This window comes from Pinus tabuliformis, chromosome 2_2 (assembly GCF_031772625.1).
Source record: "Pinus tabuliformis cultivar Carrire ecotype Pingquan chromosome 2_2, CPIR1, whole genome shotgun sequence".
Lineage (NCBI taxonomy): Eukaryota > Viridiplantae > Streptophyta > Pinopsida > Pinales > Pinaceae > Pinus > Pinus tabuliformis.
The window spans coordinates 1260885903-1260904503 of record NC_142300.1 but is presented as its reverse complement, the minus strand read 5'-3'; the positions used below and the strand labels follow the sequence as shown (position 1 = coordinate 1260904503).

General features: G+C 36.5%; 2 pseudogenes; one reads left to right on the top strand and one right to left on the bottom strand.

Annotated features, from left to right (window-relative positions):
* Positions 1–5598: 5598 nt before the first annotated feature.
* Positions 5599–6285, top strand: LOC149198071 (putative non-intrinsic ABC protein 5 pseudogene; annotated as a pseudogene).
* A 2765-nt stretch (positions 6286–9050) lies between these two features.
* On the bottom strand, positions 9051–10268 carry LOC149198070 (protein CDI pseudogene; annotated as a pseudogene).
* Between the last annotated feature and the right edge of the window lie 8333 nt (positions 10269–18601).

Genomic DNA, 18601 nt, shown 5'->3' with positions numbered 1-18601 from the left:
ATTCGTCGAATAAGTTTTTACCCAGATGAAAATTCCAAGAAACAAGTCTGCTCAGAAAAAAAAAATTGCACCTTCATATAACCAAAGCGTGGCGAGGTGAAAGGAACAAGGGCATTTAAACAAGCCCCACACCATGATGAAAAGCGCAATTGAACAGAACTATTATTCGTTAAATTGGGCTTTTCCAGATAAAAAATTCACAGAAAAACTGTACTCGGTCAAATATGAAAAACTAAATCTTTGGGATTCAATTAATTAACAAAAATTGAGGATCGACTAATTTTCTACCTTGTGATCGAGGGCTTTCCAGGCATTATTGTCATTGGCCGCCTAGCGCATGGAAGAATTCGTCATGGAAAGACGGCATAAGCTCAGATAATCCAAATAACTGAGAGCATGCGTTGTTATTTCGGGAACCAATTGCTCCATCATCGACGCTCCTGGAGGGTGCTGTGATAACCTCTCAACCCGCTCGCCGTTAAATGAATCAAATGCCTTGGAAAAGCACAAACAGCTGCAGGCTAATAACGTTTTTTAAGGTTTTTTAATGTTCTAAAACATTTTTTATTAAATTAGACGGCTGATTTTTGTTCAATCGTCTAACGGCTACGATTAGGACAGAAAAGCATTTGGGGGAGTTCATTTCAGAGGGAAACACCTTACGGCGTAACTAGATGTAGGAGCATCCTGCTATCTCCCCTCAACTGCAGTCGTGGTTATCTTTTAAGATTCCTTACAACTCAGCAGAATGATTAGTGGAAAGAAATCGCACTACATGATGTGAAGAAAGTAACCAGGGAATAGGTGCTAACAAGGTAACGTGGACAGAAGGTGGGCAGGCTGTGCAAACTACTTCTACAACTCAACTGTGGCAATTCCAGAAGGACATACCATCAATGAGATCTGTCACAATCCACTGGCATTTTTTAAGCTCATTAAACGGGAGTCTGGTTTGGTATAGATGTATATCCAGTGCTTATAATTGTCATAGGGGGATAAAGAATGTGCTCAGATGAGCCATACGCTGAGGGAAGCGATTGTAGGGCCGGTATGCTAGTTATCTAGGGAGTTTTCTTTGTATCAAAGATTAGAGATAATGGAATAAAGACAGCTTTTCTAGCTTTTCGGCAATCTAAAGATTGGTGTTGTCCCTTGTAGATTATTCATCCCCAACCTAAATATTTTAGTGGTTTGCATTCATAAATACCGCAATTGTTTGCAGGAACAGAGCATCACGTAATTCTTCACTAAATCTCTTCTGCTGTAAACTTGTTTGCAGGTTTTGAGATTGGAAATATTCATTTGATCCCTCTGCTAAAGCTTGCACAACCTATTCTCTATTATAGTTACTAACCCCTTTTCAGATCACGGGAAGCGTTCTTTGACATTTATGTTAGGTTTAAATGGGTGGTGTAAGTCTACCCCTGTGGAAACCTGAGGACCAGAGTGCTGTGCAGATTGGAGGTGTCTGCATCAAAACATAAAGGCATACTTTTCTCATAGAAGAACACTGTTAAAAATTCCATATGTGAGCATAATGCATACTTTTCACATGAAAAATACGAATATATCTTGTTGTGATATGCTTTGTACACACTAGCTTGAGCACTCTAGTATTGTTCACAGCAAATGAGAAGATCCACTGATCTCCATTGTCCTTCACAAAATACAGTACTTATTGAATAACGATGAACTTAAAAATGCTTATGAAGGTTATAAATTTTCAACATAAACACATCAAAATAGTCACTAAATACACCACAATGGAAACCCTAATAACACAAGGATGTTTGACCCTGGCCGAAAACAACCATCCATACATTGCAATCAAGATAGCTAATAAATAGAATTAATACAATTATACCAATCGATGTGATGAAGTATATTCCATGAAATCGCAATGTTTGAGATAACTGCATTTAAGATAGAAAAAAAATTCCACAATAATATTTTTGTCCAGATAGAGTACAAACCCTTCACACAATTCTTTCAGGAAAAAGGATAATATTGAAGAATGTAGCTAAATTAAAGGCATATTTGACCATACCATAGGTGAATAACCTAAAATAACCATCCATATACAATTACACCAATTGATATGATGAAGCATATTCCATGAAATTGCAATGTCTGAGATAACTACATTGGAGAAATTTTTTTGTCACAATGACATTATTGTCCAGATAGGGTACAAACCCTTCATACCATTCTTTCAGGATTTTATAAGCCATGTGGTATTTTGGGTGGTTATATCCTCTTTTTTTGAAAAAAAGTGAAATGAAGTGTTGTACTCTGATGTTATTTACAGGTGGGGAAATGCATTTCTGGGTGTCTCATAACATAGTTACAGCTCATTAAAATTGGGAACACCGTGACTGTAGCACCTCGACGCAGAAATTGGGAGAACTGAGTGCTGTATCATGCTATAGATTATGCTGACAATGTGAAGTCTGTTGTGTGCTAAAGAAGGAAAAGGCAGCCTATTCCATCACGCCTCCAATGTGACCATATTCTCCATGAGCTAAAACATCCTAAGAAAAATTGATTCCAAATGGTCATTTTCCTCACAATATATTTTCATATTATGATCTTATATTCACACCAGTAAATACAAAGGGTTCGATATCACTATTTTATAAGCCATGTGGTATTTTGGGTGGTTTCATTAGTATTTTAATTTTAGCACATGTAGATGGTGTGGTAGGGGTTGTATAATTATGTGTTGTGTAAAAAATATTGGTGGTAAGTTTCTAAACAACAGGAGCACAGTAAAAATTTAGAAGAGACAGTTAGTATAGTCTCATCAAAATTGCATATGAAAGATGAAGAAATTAAGATTATTAGACAGAGGGCTACAGAGTAGCATGAGGAATGCAAGCCACTTTCATGAAATTGAGTATCTGCAAAAGATTCAAGCAGTGTCAAATCAACCTCCATTCCCATAACAGCATTTGTATTGAAACGCTTAACGTTATCACTGAGAATGTAGCTACAATGCAATCTAATATGTGCTTCAGAACACCCCTGATCAAGTTATCCAAAACCTGTGAAGGTAAGTCTTCAAAAAGATTTCAGTAAAGGGACTTCACAAGGTCCTTTCAGGCTTTTTCTTGACTCATGAAACTTCGCAAGAACCCTGACTATCAAAGATCTACAACAGGTATGGGGTTGAACTTACTACATTTTAAGTTTGTTTTTGTTCAAGCATGTATCTCTTGAATGAAATCTTCATGGCATGCACTTTGAAACAAATCAAGTTATTCATGATGAAGACGTTGTGGTATAAGAACAAATTGTGAATGCACTTGAACACAACATTGTAAACATACTTGAATACAACATTACTATAGATATTCAATAATGAATGCATATTAATTGTTCAACATCTATGCAACCTGAAAAACAGACAATTCCCTTGTTTAAGAGAATCAGGACTACATTACAAAGATCAAGTTAAAGAGAAACCACAATGGAATTTGGTAAACAATATTTACAGCCATATGTATTTTTCACAACTTTGTTGTCTCCCAGGTCCCAAATCCAAGGAAATATCAGCTCCTTTTATCATTCTTACCACCACATTGAGCACAAAACAACCTTCTGCATTCAGGGCATTCTGACTCTTTTATAACAACAACAGCTGGCTCAGTTGAGCTTCCTACTTCAGGCACATCCTTCAACAAGAGTGTCGAGCAATCCTTGAACGGGCAATAGAACTTCTGAGAACTGGGAATCTCTTTTTCCACCAATATGCCAGGCATTTTTTTTGGAGAGTAAAAGGCATGCAAATAGAGCTTGTTGCTCAATTGTATTGGTCTATTAAGTTATGAATAACGTGTTAGGTAAGACTTTTTTACGAAATTGGTAGCCATGCCATAACAATTTACGATTGTTTGTTTGAAAATATACATGGATCAAAAGGAAATATTACATGGATCAATTGTATTGGTCTATTAAGTTCCTCTGTCTAAGCAAAGGGCACTTCCAAAAATAGGATAATTGTTTTTTATCACAACAGAATTCTGTGCATGAACACCAAATTCAAGGAAATGACTTCACTCACATAGAGAAAATGTCTAAAATTTGACATCAAATTTACTAGCACGTTGGCTTTCATAGATTGACATCTCGAGTCCTGACAACAAATGAAATGTCCATAGGAAAAGCATCCATTATCTGCACAATAGGACTTTATTGATACATGATTCATAAACCTTAGTCTTTAAATCAAATTTCAAGAGGATTTTTCAAAATTGAAAAGTACATTTTTTTGTCTGTATTACTGAAATCAAGAAAAGGAACAACTATAAGTAGGGAAGCTAATTCTGTAAATTGTAATGCACCAGAAACTGCCAGTGTCATAAAAGGAACTTTTCATAATTATATATTCATCCATATCCACAAATTAAAAGAGATAAAATGCATTTGTATCTAGGAAAAGAATAATAAATATATCTCAAAAAATCCAGAAGCATTTGGATATAAAAATGTTTCACAAGGATTTTCATACCAAAAACAGAAAAGAACAGATTCAAAGAACAAGAAGAATTGGATTCATTTACAACTGCAGTTCATTTGATGAATATTCTGCTTGAGTATTAAATATACGATTTTTTCATACAAAAAGAAAGTAATAATGGAATTCAAACCCTATGGCATAGATCCATAGCAACTCATACAATAATAGAATCCAATCTCTTATCTCTTTTTCACTGTGAAGCAACGATATGAATTTTAAAAGGCTAACAGTTTGTGTTTGTCAGCCTTTGCAGCACTGTTTTTCTGTGAGATCAACAGGTCAACAGCGGCGTATCTGGTGTACGTTTCCATAAGAGATCTGCGTAAAGCAGTTACTTGGCTAGGCTTCATTTGAGGACTATAACTCATCAAGGCTTTGGATACAAAGTGGGAAAATTAAAGATGCTATTCTCTTTGGAAAGCAGATGGATACTATTAGATACAATAGCGTACTTGATGCTTGTGCATTGAAGAACGATCTTGAACTTTTTCCTTATGGGGACGAGACATACATTGGAGAAAGAGGGTTAAATTTGAGTGGTGGACAAAAACAGAGAATACAGATTGCCCGTGCTTTATATCAAGATGTATACATTTATATTTTTGATGACCCTTTTAGTGCTGTGGATGCACATACCGGAAAACATATTTTCCAAGTATGTTTCTCTTATCCTTACATACTGTAGGTTTGCTGAATTAATTAGTTTTTATGTTTTGATGGAATGATGAAGCTCTACAGTAGCACTCTGCAATTCATTGTTCAGTTTGGATAATATACATTTCCGGTTGTGCTGCTGCAAATTCATGCCCATAAACATCTAAGAAATTGGACTTGCTTGTTATAGGAATGCATACTTGGTATTCTGGGTTCAAAGACTGTAGTCTATGTAACTCATCAAGTGGAGTTTTTACCCTCTGCTGACATCATTCTGGTAGGTTTGAATTTCTTTCATCCTGTTCTAGTGATATTAAAATTTTCAATGTAATTGGTAAAGAGACAGTGGGTTTATTGATCATTTATTGAGAGGAGGAGATAAGTGATCCATATTTTGTTGATGTAAATGATATTCTTCACAGGTAATGCAAGATGGTGAAATTACTCAGGTTGGCAGATATGATGACATCTTACAATCAGGCATAGATTTTGTGGAATTAGTTGGTGCACATCAGAAAGCTTTGAAAACTATTTCTGCTATGGAGAAATCTGAAGTGTACACATCAGAGAGATTTGTTGAAAGCTCATGTCCTGGCAATACAGCTGCAGTGAAAAATGTTACTGCCAGTGACACACTGGAGCAGTGCGGTGTTCAGAACTCAATAGATGTAGAGGAAGAGGTTGAACCAGAAAACCACAAAGAAAAATTGGATAAAGAGAATAAAAATTCACAGCTTGTACAAGAAGAAGAAAGAGAGAGAGGCAGGGTAAGCATGTCGGTATACTGGTCTTACATTACTGTTGCATACAATGGTACTTTGATACCTATAATACTACTGGCCCAAATAATAAGTCAGCTACTTCAAATATGTAGTAACCTCTGGATGACATCGGAAGCCTCTACAAAAGAAAATGAGAGTTCCCCTATGAGAAAGTCCCTTTTCATTCTGGTTTATGTTGCTTTGACATTAAGCAGCTCCCTGTGCGTTCTTGTGAGGTCTATGCTTCTTTCATTGGTTGGACTTAAAACTGCTAATCAGCTTTTCAGCACTCTGCATAGGTGTATATTTCGTGCACCAATGTCCTTCTTTGATGCAACTCCATCTGGGTGAATACTGAATCGGGTCAGTTGACATTTATTGTTTTAATAGGCTAATACCTTTCCTAAGAGAGAAGGAAATCATTTGATTCTAGTGGGTCAATAACAAGCTCTCTGTTTCTTGGTAGGCATCAACTGATCAAAGTGCAGTGGACACATTGATTCCTTCTCAACTAGGAGAATTGTCTTTTGCATTTATACAACTTTTGGGTATCATTGCAGTCATGTCTCATATTGCTTGGCAGCTCTTCATTGTGTTTATACCAGTGGGTGCAAGTTGTATATGGTATCAGGTATTCTCTATATTTCTCAATAATAATAAATACAAACATGCAAATTTTAATTTTCTCAGAGGAACATAAATTGGCGATAAGAGAGTTTGATTTCTACTTCAAAGTTTGCTGTAGGTAGATCCAATAATCTGATTGAAAAGGATGTTATCAAATAGATTAATTTGCATCAAGATTCTATCATGACAACAGTTTATCTGTATTTCTTTGTTTCCATGCTTTTGGGTTTTTATAGCAATAAGAGAATTCTTGTAACTCCTCTGACCTTCCTTGCATGCAGCAATACTACATAACATCAGCTAGGGAACTGGCTCGGCTGGCATCACTTTGTAGAGCTCCAATCGTACAACATTTTGGAGAATCAATCTCTGGAGCAGCCACCATTAGAAGTTTTGACCAGGAATTTTGGGAACCAATTGCTCCATCATCAATGCTCCTGGAGGGTGCTGTGATAACCTCTCAACCCGCTCGCTGTTAACCAAATTGGTGGTCCAAGCATTAAACGAATCAAATGCCTTGCAAAAGCACAAACAGCTGCAGGCTAATAACGTTTTTTAAGGTTTTTTAATGTTTTAAAACATTTTTTATTAAATTAGACGACAGATTTTTGTTCAATCGTCTATGGGCTACGATTAGGACAGAAAAGCATTTAGGGGAGTTCATTTCAGAGGGAAACGCCTTACGGCATAACTAGATGCAGGAGCATCCTGCTATCTCCCCTCAACTGCGGTCGTGGTTATCTTTTAAGATTCCTTACAACTCAGCAGAATGATTAGTGGAAAGAAACCGCACTACATGATGTGAAGAAAGAAAAACTAACCAAGGAATAGGTGCTAACAAGGAAACGTGGACAGAAGGTGGGCAGGCTGGGCAGGCTACTTCTACAACTCAACTGTGGCAATTCCAGAATGACATACCATCAATGAGATCTGTCACAATCCACTGACATTTTTTAAGCTCATTAAACGGGAGTCTGGTTTGGTATAGATGTATATCCAGTGCTTATAATTGTCATAGGGGGATAAAGAATGTGCTCAGATGAGCCATACGCCGAGGGAAGCGATTGTAGGGCTGATATGCTAGTTATCTCGGGAGTTTTCTTTGTATCAAAGATTAGAGATAATGGAATAAAGACAACTTTTCTATCTTTTCGGCGATCTAAAGATTGTTGTTGTCCCCTGTAGATTATTCATCCCCAACCTGAATATTTTAGTGGTTTGCATTCATAAATACCGCAATTGTTTGCAAGAACAGAGCATCACGTAATTCTTCACTAAATCTCTTCTGCTCTATACTTGTTTGCAGGTTTTGAGACTGGAAATCTTCATTTGATCCCTCTGCTAAAGCTTGCACAACCTATTCTCTATTATAGTTACTAACCCCTTTTCAGATCACGGGAAGCGTTCTTTGACATTTATGTTAGGTTTAAATGGGTGGTGTAAGTCTACCCCTGTGGAAACCTGAGGACCAGAGTGCTATGCAAATTGGAGGTGTCTGCATCAAAACATAAAGGCATACTTTTCTCGTAGAAGAACACTGTTAAAAATTCCATATGTGAGCATAATGCATACTTTGCACATGCAAAATATGAATATATTTTGTTGTGATATGCTTTGTACACACTAGCTTGAGCACTCTAGTATTGTTCACAGCAAATGAGAAGATCCACTGATCTCCATTGTCCTTCACAAAATACACTACTTATTGAATAACAGTGAACTTAAAAATGCTTATGAAGGTTATAAATTTTCAACATAAACACATCAAAATAGTCACTAAATACACCACAATGGCAACCCCAACAACACAGAGATGTTTGAGCCTGGCCGAAAACAACCATCCATACATTACAATCAAGATAGCTAATAAAAAGGATTAATACAATTATACCAATCGATGTGATGAAGTATATTCCATGAAATCGCAATGTTTGAGATAACTGCATTTAAGATAGAAAAAAAATGCCACAATAATATTTTTGTCCAGATAGAGTACAAACCCTTCACACAATTCTTTCAGGAAAAAGGATGATATTGAAGAATGTAGCTAAATTAAAGGCATATTTGACCATACCATAGGTGAATAACCTAAAATAACCATCCATATACAATTACACCAATTGATATGATGAAGCATATTCCATGAAATTGCAATGTCTGAGATAACTACATTGGAGAAAATTTTTTGTCACAATGACATTATTGTCCAGATAGGGTACAAACCCTTCATACCATTCTTTCAGGAAAAAGGATGAGAATGAAGAATGTAGCTATTTCTTAGCTGCTATAAAGTAAAGGTGATTTGACTATACCATGGGCGAATAGTATATTAAGAAATAAGTTAACTTCCAGTTCAAAATTTATGCAGAAAACTACAATTTCTCTCTAATATTTAGAGATAAAAATAGAATCAAATAAAAATAATTAGGCTATATCCTGCACTAGTACCTCCAAAACATATTCCTATTTTGCACTCTCACAAGATCCGACAGGGTATTCCAAAGCAATTCCTTTCTGCTCCGCAATCCCTTGTTCAACTAGGCATCAAAAGGAGGTTCTTTCACACCATTCCCTCCCTCTGTTAGAAACCTCTCTTGCAGATAAAACAACAGCAATTTCTGTAGAGTAGAGATCTCTCTAACCTTGCCTTCCAACTCACCTACTCTGGTTTCAAGCTCTCCTGCTCTTTCATTCATTCTTGTATCCAACAGCCTTATGAGCTCATCTTGAATCACCTTCTGTATCATCTGGGACCTCTTATACTCATCCACTTCCTGAAGCCACAGATCTGTGAATTGGAAATCTTTCCAGGCCTCGAACCAAGGGCCTCCCATTGTATAATGTATAGCTTTGGGAAGTTCCTTGTCATCAATCTCATTGTGACCAACAAGGAAATTCTAGGTGTAGGGAATGGGTCCAATATCATTGTCATCAAGCCAAGTGAATCTATGCAAAAATGCCCTAGATTGGGAATTCACAACAGAGGGTGTCAAAACTCTGTTCTTGGGGTGCCCGCAATTATACAAAACCATAGATGACCAGTTCTTTCTGGGGTAAGTAGTCTGCACAACCTCATCCATTTTTGTAGCACTATTGGGCTTGTAATCGTGTTTGACACACAGTATAGCATACTTATCATCAATGAGCTCAGCTAATTCCCTAACGTCAACAGTATAGAGAAAATCACAGTCTACGAACATAGCCCAACCCTCGAACCCAGCTAGGAAAGGAGTCAAGAACCTGGAAAAGGAGAACTAGGTGCTTTCAGTGGGATCCCTTGTGCGCCAGTAAAGCCCGGCCTTGCGGAGATCCGCTTATTTGATGGGGATTACTTCAACTGGAAATGTGGCATGTTTCAGTATCGAATGCCTGCAGACCTCGTAGGCAAGATCCTCACGGGGATCGTAACCCACAAAGATCTTGAGCTTTGGAAGCACGTTTCCACTCTTGGTAATAACAGGTCCTCCCATAATGCCTGCTCGAGGCTATGGTGAGACTGGATCTCGCGACTTCTGGTCCTCCTGCATCTTCAACTTCGGTTCTGGAGACTCAGCCAAACTTGGGGGAGATATGCCCAGTCCCAGTCCCAGTCCCGATAGTAGCATGTCTCTGGAATTCCTATAAGAATTCGAATGTGAATGCCCATTTCCGCTACTGAAAAATCTGTGCAAAGGAATTGAGTGCGAGGGGGATCGAACCTTGGCACTGATAACCTCTCAACCCGCTCGTCGTTAACCAAATTGGTGGTCCAAGCGTTAAAGAATCAAATCCCTTGTAAATTTTTTAAGGTTTTTTAAATTAGACGGCTGATTTTTGTTCAATCGTCTAACAAAAGATCTAACGGCTACGATTAGAACAGAGAAGCATTTGGGGGAGTTTATTTCAGAGGGAAACGCCTTACGGTGTAAATATTACAAGAATTTTTCTAATCTATAACCTAAATAATTTAAATTCTATATGTGATCCTCCCTCCGGCATCACATGACTATCCATCATTAAGAATCTAGGAGACACTTTCATAAAACACACCCACGTGGCCATCTAGGAGACACTTTCATAAAACATACCCACGTGGCCTTATAAGGACATCACCTGCACATGATATTTGAGCTTACAAATGGCTGGGTCAAAAGCTTAATGATGATGTAATGAAGACCATGAATTTAATGATTAATATTAACATCTAGATTAGATATGATGTAATGAGACTATGGTAATGATTAATGTTTATAATAAAAGTTTGGGAATATCACATTGGAAAAGGGGTAAGATAGTCTAAAATTATGTAAAATTAGTACATCATTTTATGAGTTAAATATATTATTTACAATAATTAAGTTTATGTGTAGATGATAACAATTATTTTCCCCCCTTATGTAAGATAAATTTTAATTGATAAATAAAGGTATTTCTTAAAACAATAAAATACAATAATTTTATAGAAATGATTTATTATTTAAATTTAAATAATAAAAAAATAAAATTAATTAACTATATTTCATTTTAAATAACCAACATCAATCCATGTTAATTTAGGATTTATCAAGGGTCGAGAGGAATCAAATTTCTCAAATTGAAAACCTCTTTTAGAGTGTAAAACTTAAAAAAAGGCTTGCCTCTTAGCACTTAAATCTAAGGTTATGTATATATGTGTGTGTGTGTGTGTGTGTGTGTGTGTGTAGAGCTACAACATTGTATATTCCATATGAGGAATATAAGTATATTGTCAATACTATCAACATCCCTCATGTCACTTGTGGGGGTTGATCCTAGGTGGGGAGGATTTCATTCCTTCCTCCCAACCATTTTTGAATAATCAAGCTTAAATGTATGGCCTCTTGGTTGGATTAACCTTGGTGAAAGACATGGTTACCTCTGAGATCATATTCCTTGGAGACTCTCTCCTCACAATACAATACTTGTGCAAAGAATCCTTCCCCAAATACAATAATCTCAAGCCTATCATTCAAAGAATTAACTGCACCATCGATGACTTCTCCCTCAACACCTTCTTTCATCTCCTTAGATGCCAAAATTTAGAATAAGATAGGTATGAAAATATTTCTGGCCTTCTAAAGGTGGGCTAAATTAAAATTAATAGTTCCTTAGGATAGAGAAATGTTCAATTTTTCTCCCCCCCACCGCCAACTTTGGTTATAATGCATATGATTGGGAGCCCCTCTCTAAGCTTCCCCAATCAATATGATGGTCTAAGTATTAGTGCCAAAGATGAAAAAAAAAGTGGTGCTTAATGTAGGGTGTCATGGCTTATAGTGAGGACGCAAACCCATGAAATGGAAATTCCACCAAGGACGTCTCACACATTAAGACCTGTGATAAGATGACATGCTTGGGATTGGTTTGACCTCACACCAAGATTGTTGATGGTATCCAAGATGAGTTCCTTTATGAACTATAATGGTCATCTAATAGTCCCTTCTTTTCATGTTTCTATTTTTATGGTTGATTTAATGTACCTCAATTTCTCCTTTCAATAGAATCCTACTCTGTCTGAGCATTGTGTGCCTTTGTGTTGTTGTATTTGATGGAAATGATTGGAATTCTCTGAGAATCTACACAGTAATTAGATTTTTGGCTATGTTTGCAACATTTGTGGTCTTTGAATGTCCTTACTCGGTTTATGCAAGTGTGAATTTAGGATTTTCCTAGCTTGGGCTTGGCCTACTTCACATTCATTCTATGTGGGCACAATTCAAATTAGTTCATCCTGTTTCATTTTTACCAGCACATTTGTTCCTATTCATTGGTGCTCTTCTATGCAAGTTTGTTTTCCTTTGTAGGGCACTCCTACTCTTAGGTATTGCTCTTTCCTCTATGTGTTATTCTCTATCAGTTCAAATTCCATTCATTCTCTATTGCTCCTCTCATGAAATGAAAATAGTTCTCTATTCTTTAGTCTCTCTCGTTAGGGTTTCCTAGGCATTGTGAAGTATTGTGTTGGAACTCTCTGTGTATATTCTCTCTGGCTGATTTTTACCAGTCTATGGTCAGTAATTTCCCTTGTTTCTTCCCACTGTCACCCTCCCACCAACTCGCCAAACCACCTACTCCCAATCCTAGCAAACATATAGCCCCTCTTCCCCTATCATCATATTATGTATTCCAAGAGAGTTAAAGCTTCCGATGTAGGGGATAATAGCATATGTGGATAGTGCACCCAATACTTCAAACCTCTTTAGTTGGTCAACATGGACATCAAGTGGAAACTTCACCAGAGATTCAAACACAAAGAAATCTTAGCCCACCAAGAGGATAAAATTGTTGCTCTTCAATAGAAGTTGGATGAGTTGAAGTGGAAACTCATGGTCAATGAAAATTAGAATGTAGACAACAATGATTCTAGTTGGCGTGATATAAACCTATTGCTCAATCTTAATCGACCTTTGGAAGATTCTCTGGATGATTTTCATTCTCCTCCTTTTTGATGTGCTCATACTCTAAATTTGTTTTACTTTTTGGAAAAACTTCCAAAGTTTATGTATCTCATTCAAATATAGCAGTTAGTAGAAAATGTAGACTTTTTGTAAATTGGGTTAGTCCTTCCTATGAGGACATTCTTGCAGAAGAATCAATGTATCTAATTTCTTGATTATTTGTTGCATCCATGCATAGATTTTAATGAAATACCTCCTTATCCTTGTTATCTATATATATATATATATATATATATATATATATATATATATAACTTCATCACATGGGGTAGTTCAACTAGTGACTGAAATGATGTAAAATCATGAAAACCAAGAGATCCAAGGTTCAGTACCTCGGTTGTGACCCTCTCTACAGAGAGGAGGAAAAGTCCTAGGCCCCCAAAGTTATAGTGGCAGTGGTTAGAATTGAATCCGTGTCACGTGAGACTCACTTAGTTATTCCTCTAGATTACAAAAAAAAATAAAAAAAATTGAAATTTCTCAGCTGTAAGAGGGGCTACTCAATTGACAATGAAGTTTTATGTTCCAAGTGATTCCAAGTTCAAATCCCCAAAATTTACACATGGATCATGTGGTTCACCTAAAACTTATAATGGTAATTGTTAGAATCAACCCTGTTGAGATTCCACACTCAAATCTTGAGAGTTTACTCATGAACCCCGTGGTTCATGTCATACTCAAATCTAGAGAGTTTACTCATGAGCCGCGTGGTTCACGTCAGGATTATAGTAGTGGTGGTTACAAATTCCTCCAGCAAAAATAGATAATTAAATGAATAAATTTCTCTATGACACATACAAGGTTGAGATATTTAATTGATATAGACATTCAAATGATTTATTATTGTATTTTATGAGTGTCAATGAAATATTTTATGCAGTGATCTTCGCGGAATATAACTTTGACGACTTCAGTAGTGTATACTTGATCTCTGTGGTGAATATAAACTTTAACAACTTGGGTGATCTCTGCGGCCATATAAACTTCAGTGACTCTAGAATTCGACAACTTCGGTGATATGCGACCATATAAACTTTGGTGATCTCTCTCAGCCATTGTTCGCTCTACGTGTCGGCTTTCTGAATTTAAAAATAATTCCACGTCCTTCCTTCAACCCTACACAAACTTTATTTTGTAGTTTTAGATGACCGTCAAGAACCGATTGGCCAAAGCTCTGGAATCCACACGCAAAAAACGTTAGGTCCAGGTTGTTGCAGCACACAGAACAAAGAAATAAAATCTCAGGCCAATGCTCCTACCACTTTCTCGCTCTGTGTGTCGGGTCTGAATTTAAAAATAATTCCACGTCCTTCCTTCAACCCTACACTCTCTTGAAACTAAAAATTAAAGCTAAATCCCACCATTGTGTAAATCAAGTCAATTCGTAGTCAAATTATTCATGAATGCCACGTGCATTTAAAATTATAATCAATACCTACAATAGATCATTATACGAAGACTGTAGGGTCATTGAAATCGTCGGAATCAAATCTGGCTTGTTTTTGGCGAGGGTTTTAGTGATTCAAACCTATGATCATTGGATTTCTGCAGCCAAGTATGGATGATGCAGACTCTGTAAACAACATATGAAGGGCTTAGACGTGGATAATCAAGTTTGAAGTAGGGTGGAATTATTGTAGCGGAACATTTGGCATCAAATAGGCCCATATCTATTAGAGAACGCACTTTAGGAAGGAGGCGAACTACAAGTCAACTACGAGCGAAGCTAGGAGAATCAATTCAACTACAAACAAGTCTACTAGGGGCATAAGTTCCCACTTATTTTTCTCTTGTTAAGTTTTTCTTATTTCCAATATGATTACTTCTACTCATCTTTCTAAAACCCCCTCTAGCAAAAGGAGACCAAGTAAAATTACTCTAGAGAGTCTTTATGAGTACCTTGAATTTTTAGAAAGAGGAAGAGAAGAAAGAGAAAACCATTTTAAACTAGAATTAACTACAATTCTTGACAAAAACCACAAATCGTTATAAAATAAAATACTCTTACTCGAAACTAAATTCCAAGGAATGAAAGGTAGAATTCAAGAAATCGAACATAGAAAACAAGTGATGGTTAAAGAAAATGACACTTTGAAAAACTTGATTAAAAATCTAAAAGAACAAATACATAATAACTCAGCTTTAATTAACACAAAGAATAAATTATATGTTAAACCCATAAGAGAATAAATTAATAAACTAATTGTACTCGACCATGAGTGCCACAAAAGAGCCTTACACCTTATAATTGTTGGTATAGATGAACAAAATAATGAAGACACATTAGAATTAGTTAAAGAACAATTAAATAAAAAATATCAAAATTCAAAAAACTTATCTCACTGAAGCAATAAGGGTAGGAAAGATAGTTGAGCATAAACATCGACTAATCTGTGTCAAGGTTAGTTGTAATGACCATAAATTAGATATACTTAGAAAATCCCCAAGCCTAAAAGGAACGAGAATCTTTATAAATGAATAGCTCGTTCCAGAAGACCAAGCTACACTTAGGAAAGAAGTACAAAAGGTCAAGGAGGCAATAAAAGAAGGGAAATGGGAAAGCATTAGAAAAAAAAGCTATTATTAGAGATAGAGTCCCAAACATGAATGATAAATAGGGAATCACATCACTATGGATCCTCTTCTGGAACTATTGTGGTTTTCCATGGTGTAACAATCCTATGTTAAGTTGGATCCCAAGTGATATTGATCTTATTCTTTTATTTGAAACGTGGGAGCATGATGAATCTAAGGTCCCTCACCTTGATGGGTTCACTCTTTGGTCTGCCTGGAATACAAAATCCTCTAGGAGAGGTTTTGGTGGTATAGCCTGTTATATTAGGAACATTGTTTCCTCTCACATCCAACTTCATAAAACCAACCCCTTCAATCCATACATTTAGATTGAGATCTCTGATTCTACAACCAATAGGATCTTCCTTTCAATCCACTATTTCTCCCCTATAAACTCTATATCCTACAGGAAAAATAACTCGGATAAGAATTTTCCTTTCAATCCCTTAGAAAAATACATCTACAACCTAAGGAATGAAAGAAATATCCTTTTGCTTGGGGACTTTAATGTTGAGATTGCTACTAACCAAGTTATTATGTTAAGTAACAAATATAACCTCGACCCCTTGTGGCTTGATGAGGATGGTCACTTAACTAATAGATTCAAGAGAAAATCAAAAGACAATCGAGAACTTATTCAGCAATGAGCTCCTCAAGCTTTGTAGTTTCCATGACCTAATAATTTGCAATAATATTATCAAATTCCCTCTCCCCAGTCAGATGACATGTTCCCATGGGCTGGGTAGTAGCGTCGTGGATTATGCGATCTTTGACATCCATGTCCTCAACCATATTACAAACTTTGAGCTTCTTAATGGGTATGAGCCTGACTCTGACCACAGACCTTTGTCTTTATCCCTCAATCTTGTTATGCATACCACCCACATGCAGGAGAACAGTGAAAGAAAAAGTCACATTCACTTCGATAGAAGTAAGGTCGACCTTTTCTTAAGGGATTTGGAAAGGAATTTAGGCTCCCTGACTTATAATAACAACATTGATCAAATCTATTACCATTTTACTACTACCCTTTCCACCACCATTAGAAAATTCTCTAATAAGACTTCGTATAAGAAAAATAATAGAACTTCCAATCCTTGGTATGACAAAGACTATAAAATTATCAAGAAAGCAATCAGAGATACCACTAATGAAAGCATTATGCTACATAATATAAGCATATAAAAAGCTCACATTAAGAGGAAGAAGAGGTCATGTATTAATAAGACACAAGAGCACCCTCTCCACCTTTTGTTGGAAATAATACTGGGGGGGGTGGGTGAATCAGTATTATCAAATCAAACACTTTTTTATTTTCATACTCAGATTCATATACGCTACTTCAATGAAGGGAACCTACGTGTACACACAACTGTGTCTAATGCAACTAGCGTATATCCAGTAAACTTATGATTCAGTTAATCCATTAAATGTTGATCTTTAGTTAGTGCATCAAAACTTTTATTAACCATATGAACAGTAAACAGGTGCAATAAAACAGAATAGATCATCACACACAAGAAGCACACATGAACACCATGATGTAAGGTGGAAACCCAATGTGGGTGAAAACCACTTGCTGCAAGTCGTTTCTATCTTCTTTTAATAAGAAACTTCTTTTTACAATATTTTTGTACTGGTGCAGTCTTATATCAGTACACAGGCTTCTACCTGCAGAAGGCTACAACCTTCTCTCATTCTCTAGCTTCTCCTGAAAGGGAGCTGCAACCCCCTAAGCTCTTGTACTAACCGATCCTTTTACTAGTATGTAGGTGACGGCCTACTGAATGCTCCAACCTTCACTCGTTTTCCAGCTGCTACTGGAAGGGAGCTACCACCCCCTTAGGTCTTGTACTAGTTGATGTACTAGTACGTAGGTGCCAACCTACAGAAGGATACAACCTTCTCTTTCTTCCTCCAGGTACCGCGTTTCATAAATTTTCAGACTAGATACTCATGGTACACATCATCATAATCTGAAGGCCATGTTTCATCCAATTTTCATACTGGACCCATCAATATCATTGAAGCACACATTCATTCAACACTATCATCATCAATCTCTGAATCACCGAATACTGAATCACTGAAACCTAGTCAACAAACTACAATCACCAGAACAAAGAGCAGAACATAGAACTCTGCAACAATGTTCAGATTTAACTGTATCATCAAAAATCATTTATCAGAGTGCATACTCTACTTGGAAGAGCCGAACCGGCATGTATACGCAACTTCACCAAAGTGAACCAGCTTATATGTCATTAATTAGTTATTTATAACTTCGCTGCACTTCCTGACTCCAGACAAACCTAGATCATTACATATACAAGGATAATACGTATGTTAGCAACCAGATCTAGTCCATCAGATCACATGAAGATAAGTCATTATGATCCTGATCCATTGTAGATCTCATCCATCAACACTGAAGATAAACACAATCAACCAAACTGAATATGCAGAATACTGACACCAATAAACAATCATCAGAACTCATCAACAACCAAAACCACCTATAACTTCAAACAACATAGTTCATATGGTATATGCTACTTAGATGTATCTAACCTGCGTATGTACGCGCTTTCATCATAGTCAACCAACGTATACATCTGTAAATATTCATTCATGATTTGCAGCTATTCCAAAACTTGAGTTATACCCAGATCATAATATTTACAGAACATTACATGCATTAGTATACAGATCTAGAATAAGCATGATCAAACCGTATATAGATGATTCATTCCAAGCCATTAGATCCCAGTCTATCCTTAGATTTTGTTCTCCATCAGCCGCTGAGATTCCTCCTTAACAAAGCATTATGAACCCATAACCTGCATACTAGATCTCATACTTCATCAGATATTCAATACTTTCTGAATGCATTTTCCTAATGATCTTTTTCTTCTTTTATAGCCTTAGGCCTTACTCAATACCATGGTCCAAAACCATAGAGAACCAATACCATGGACCCAATTCCTGGGTTCAACACTTCGGACGAGATA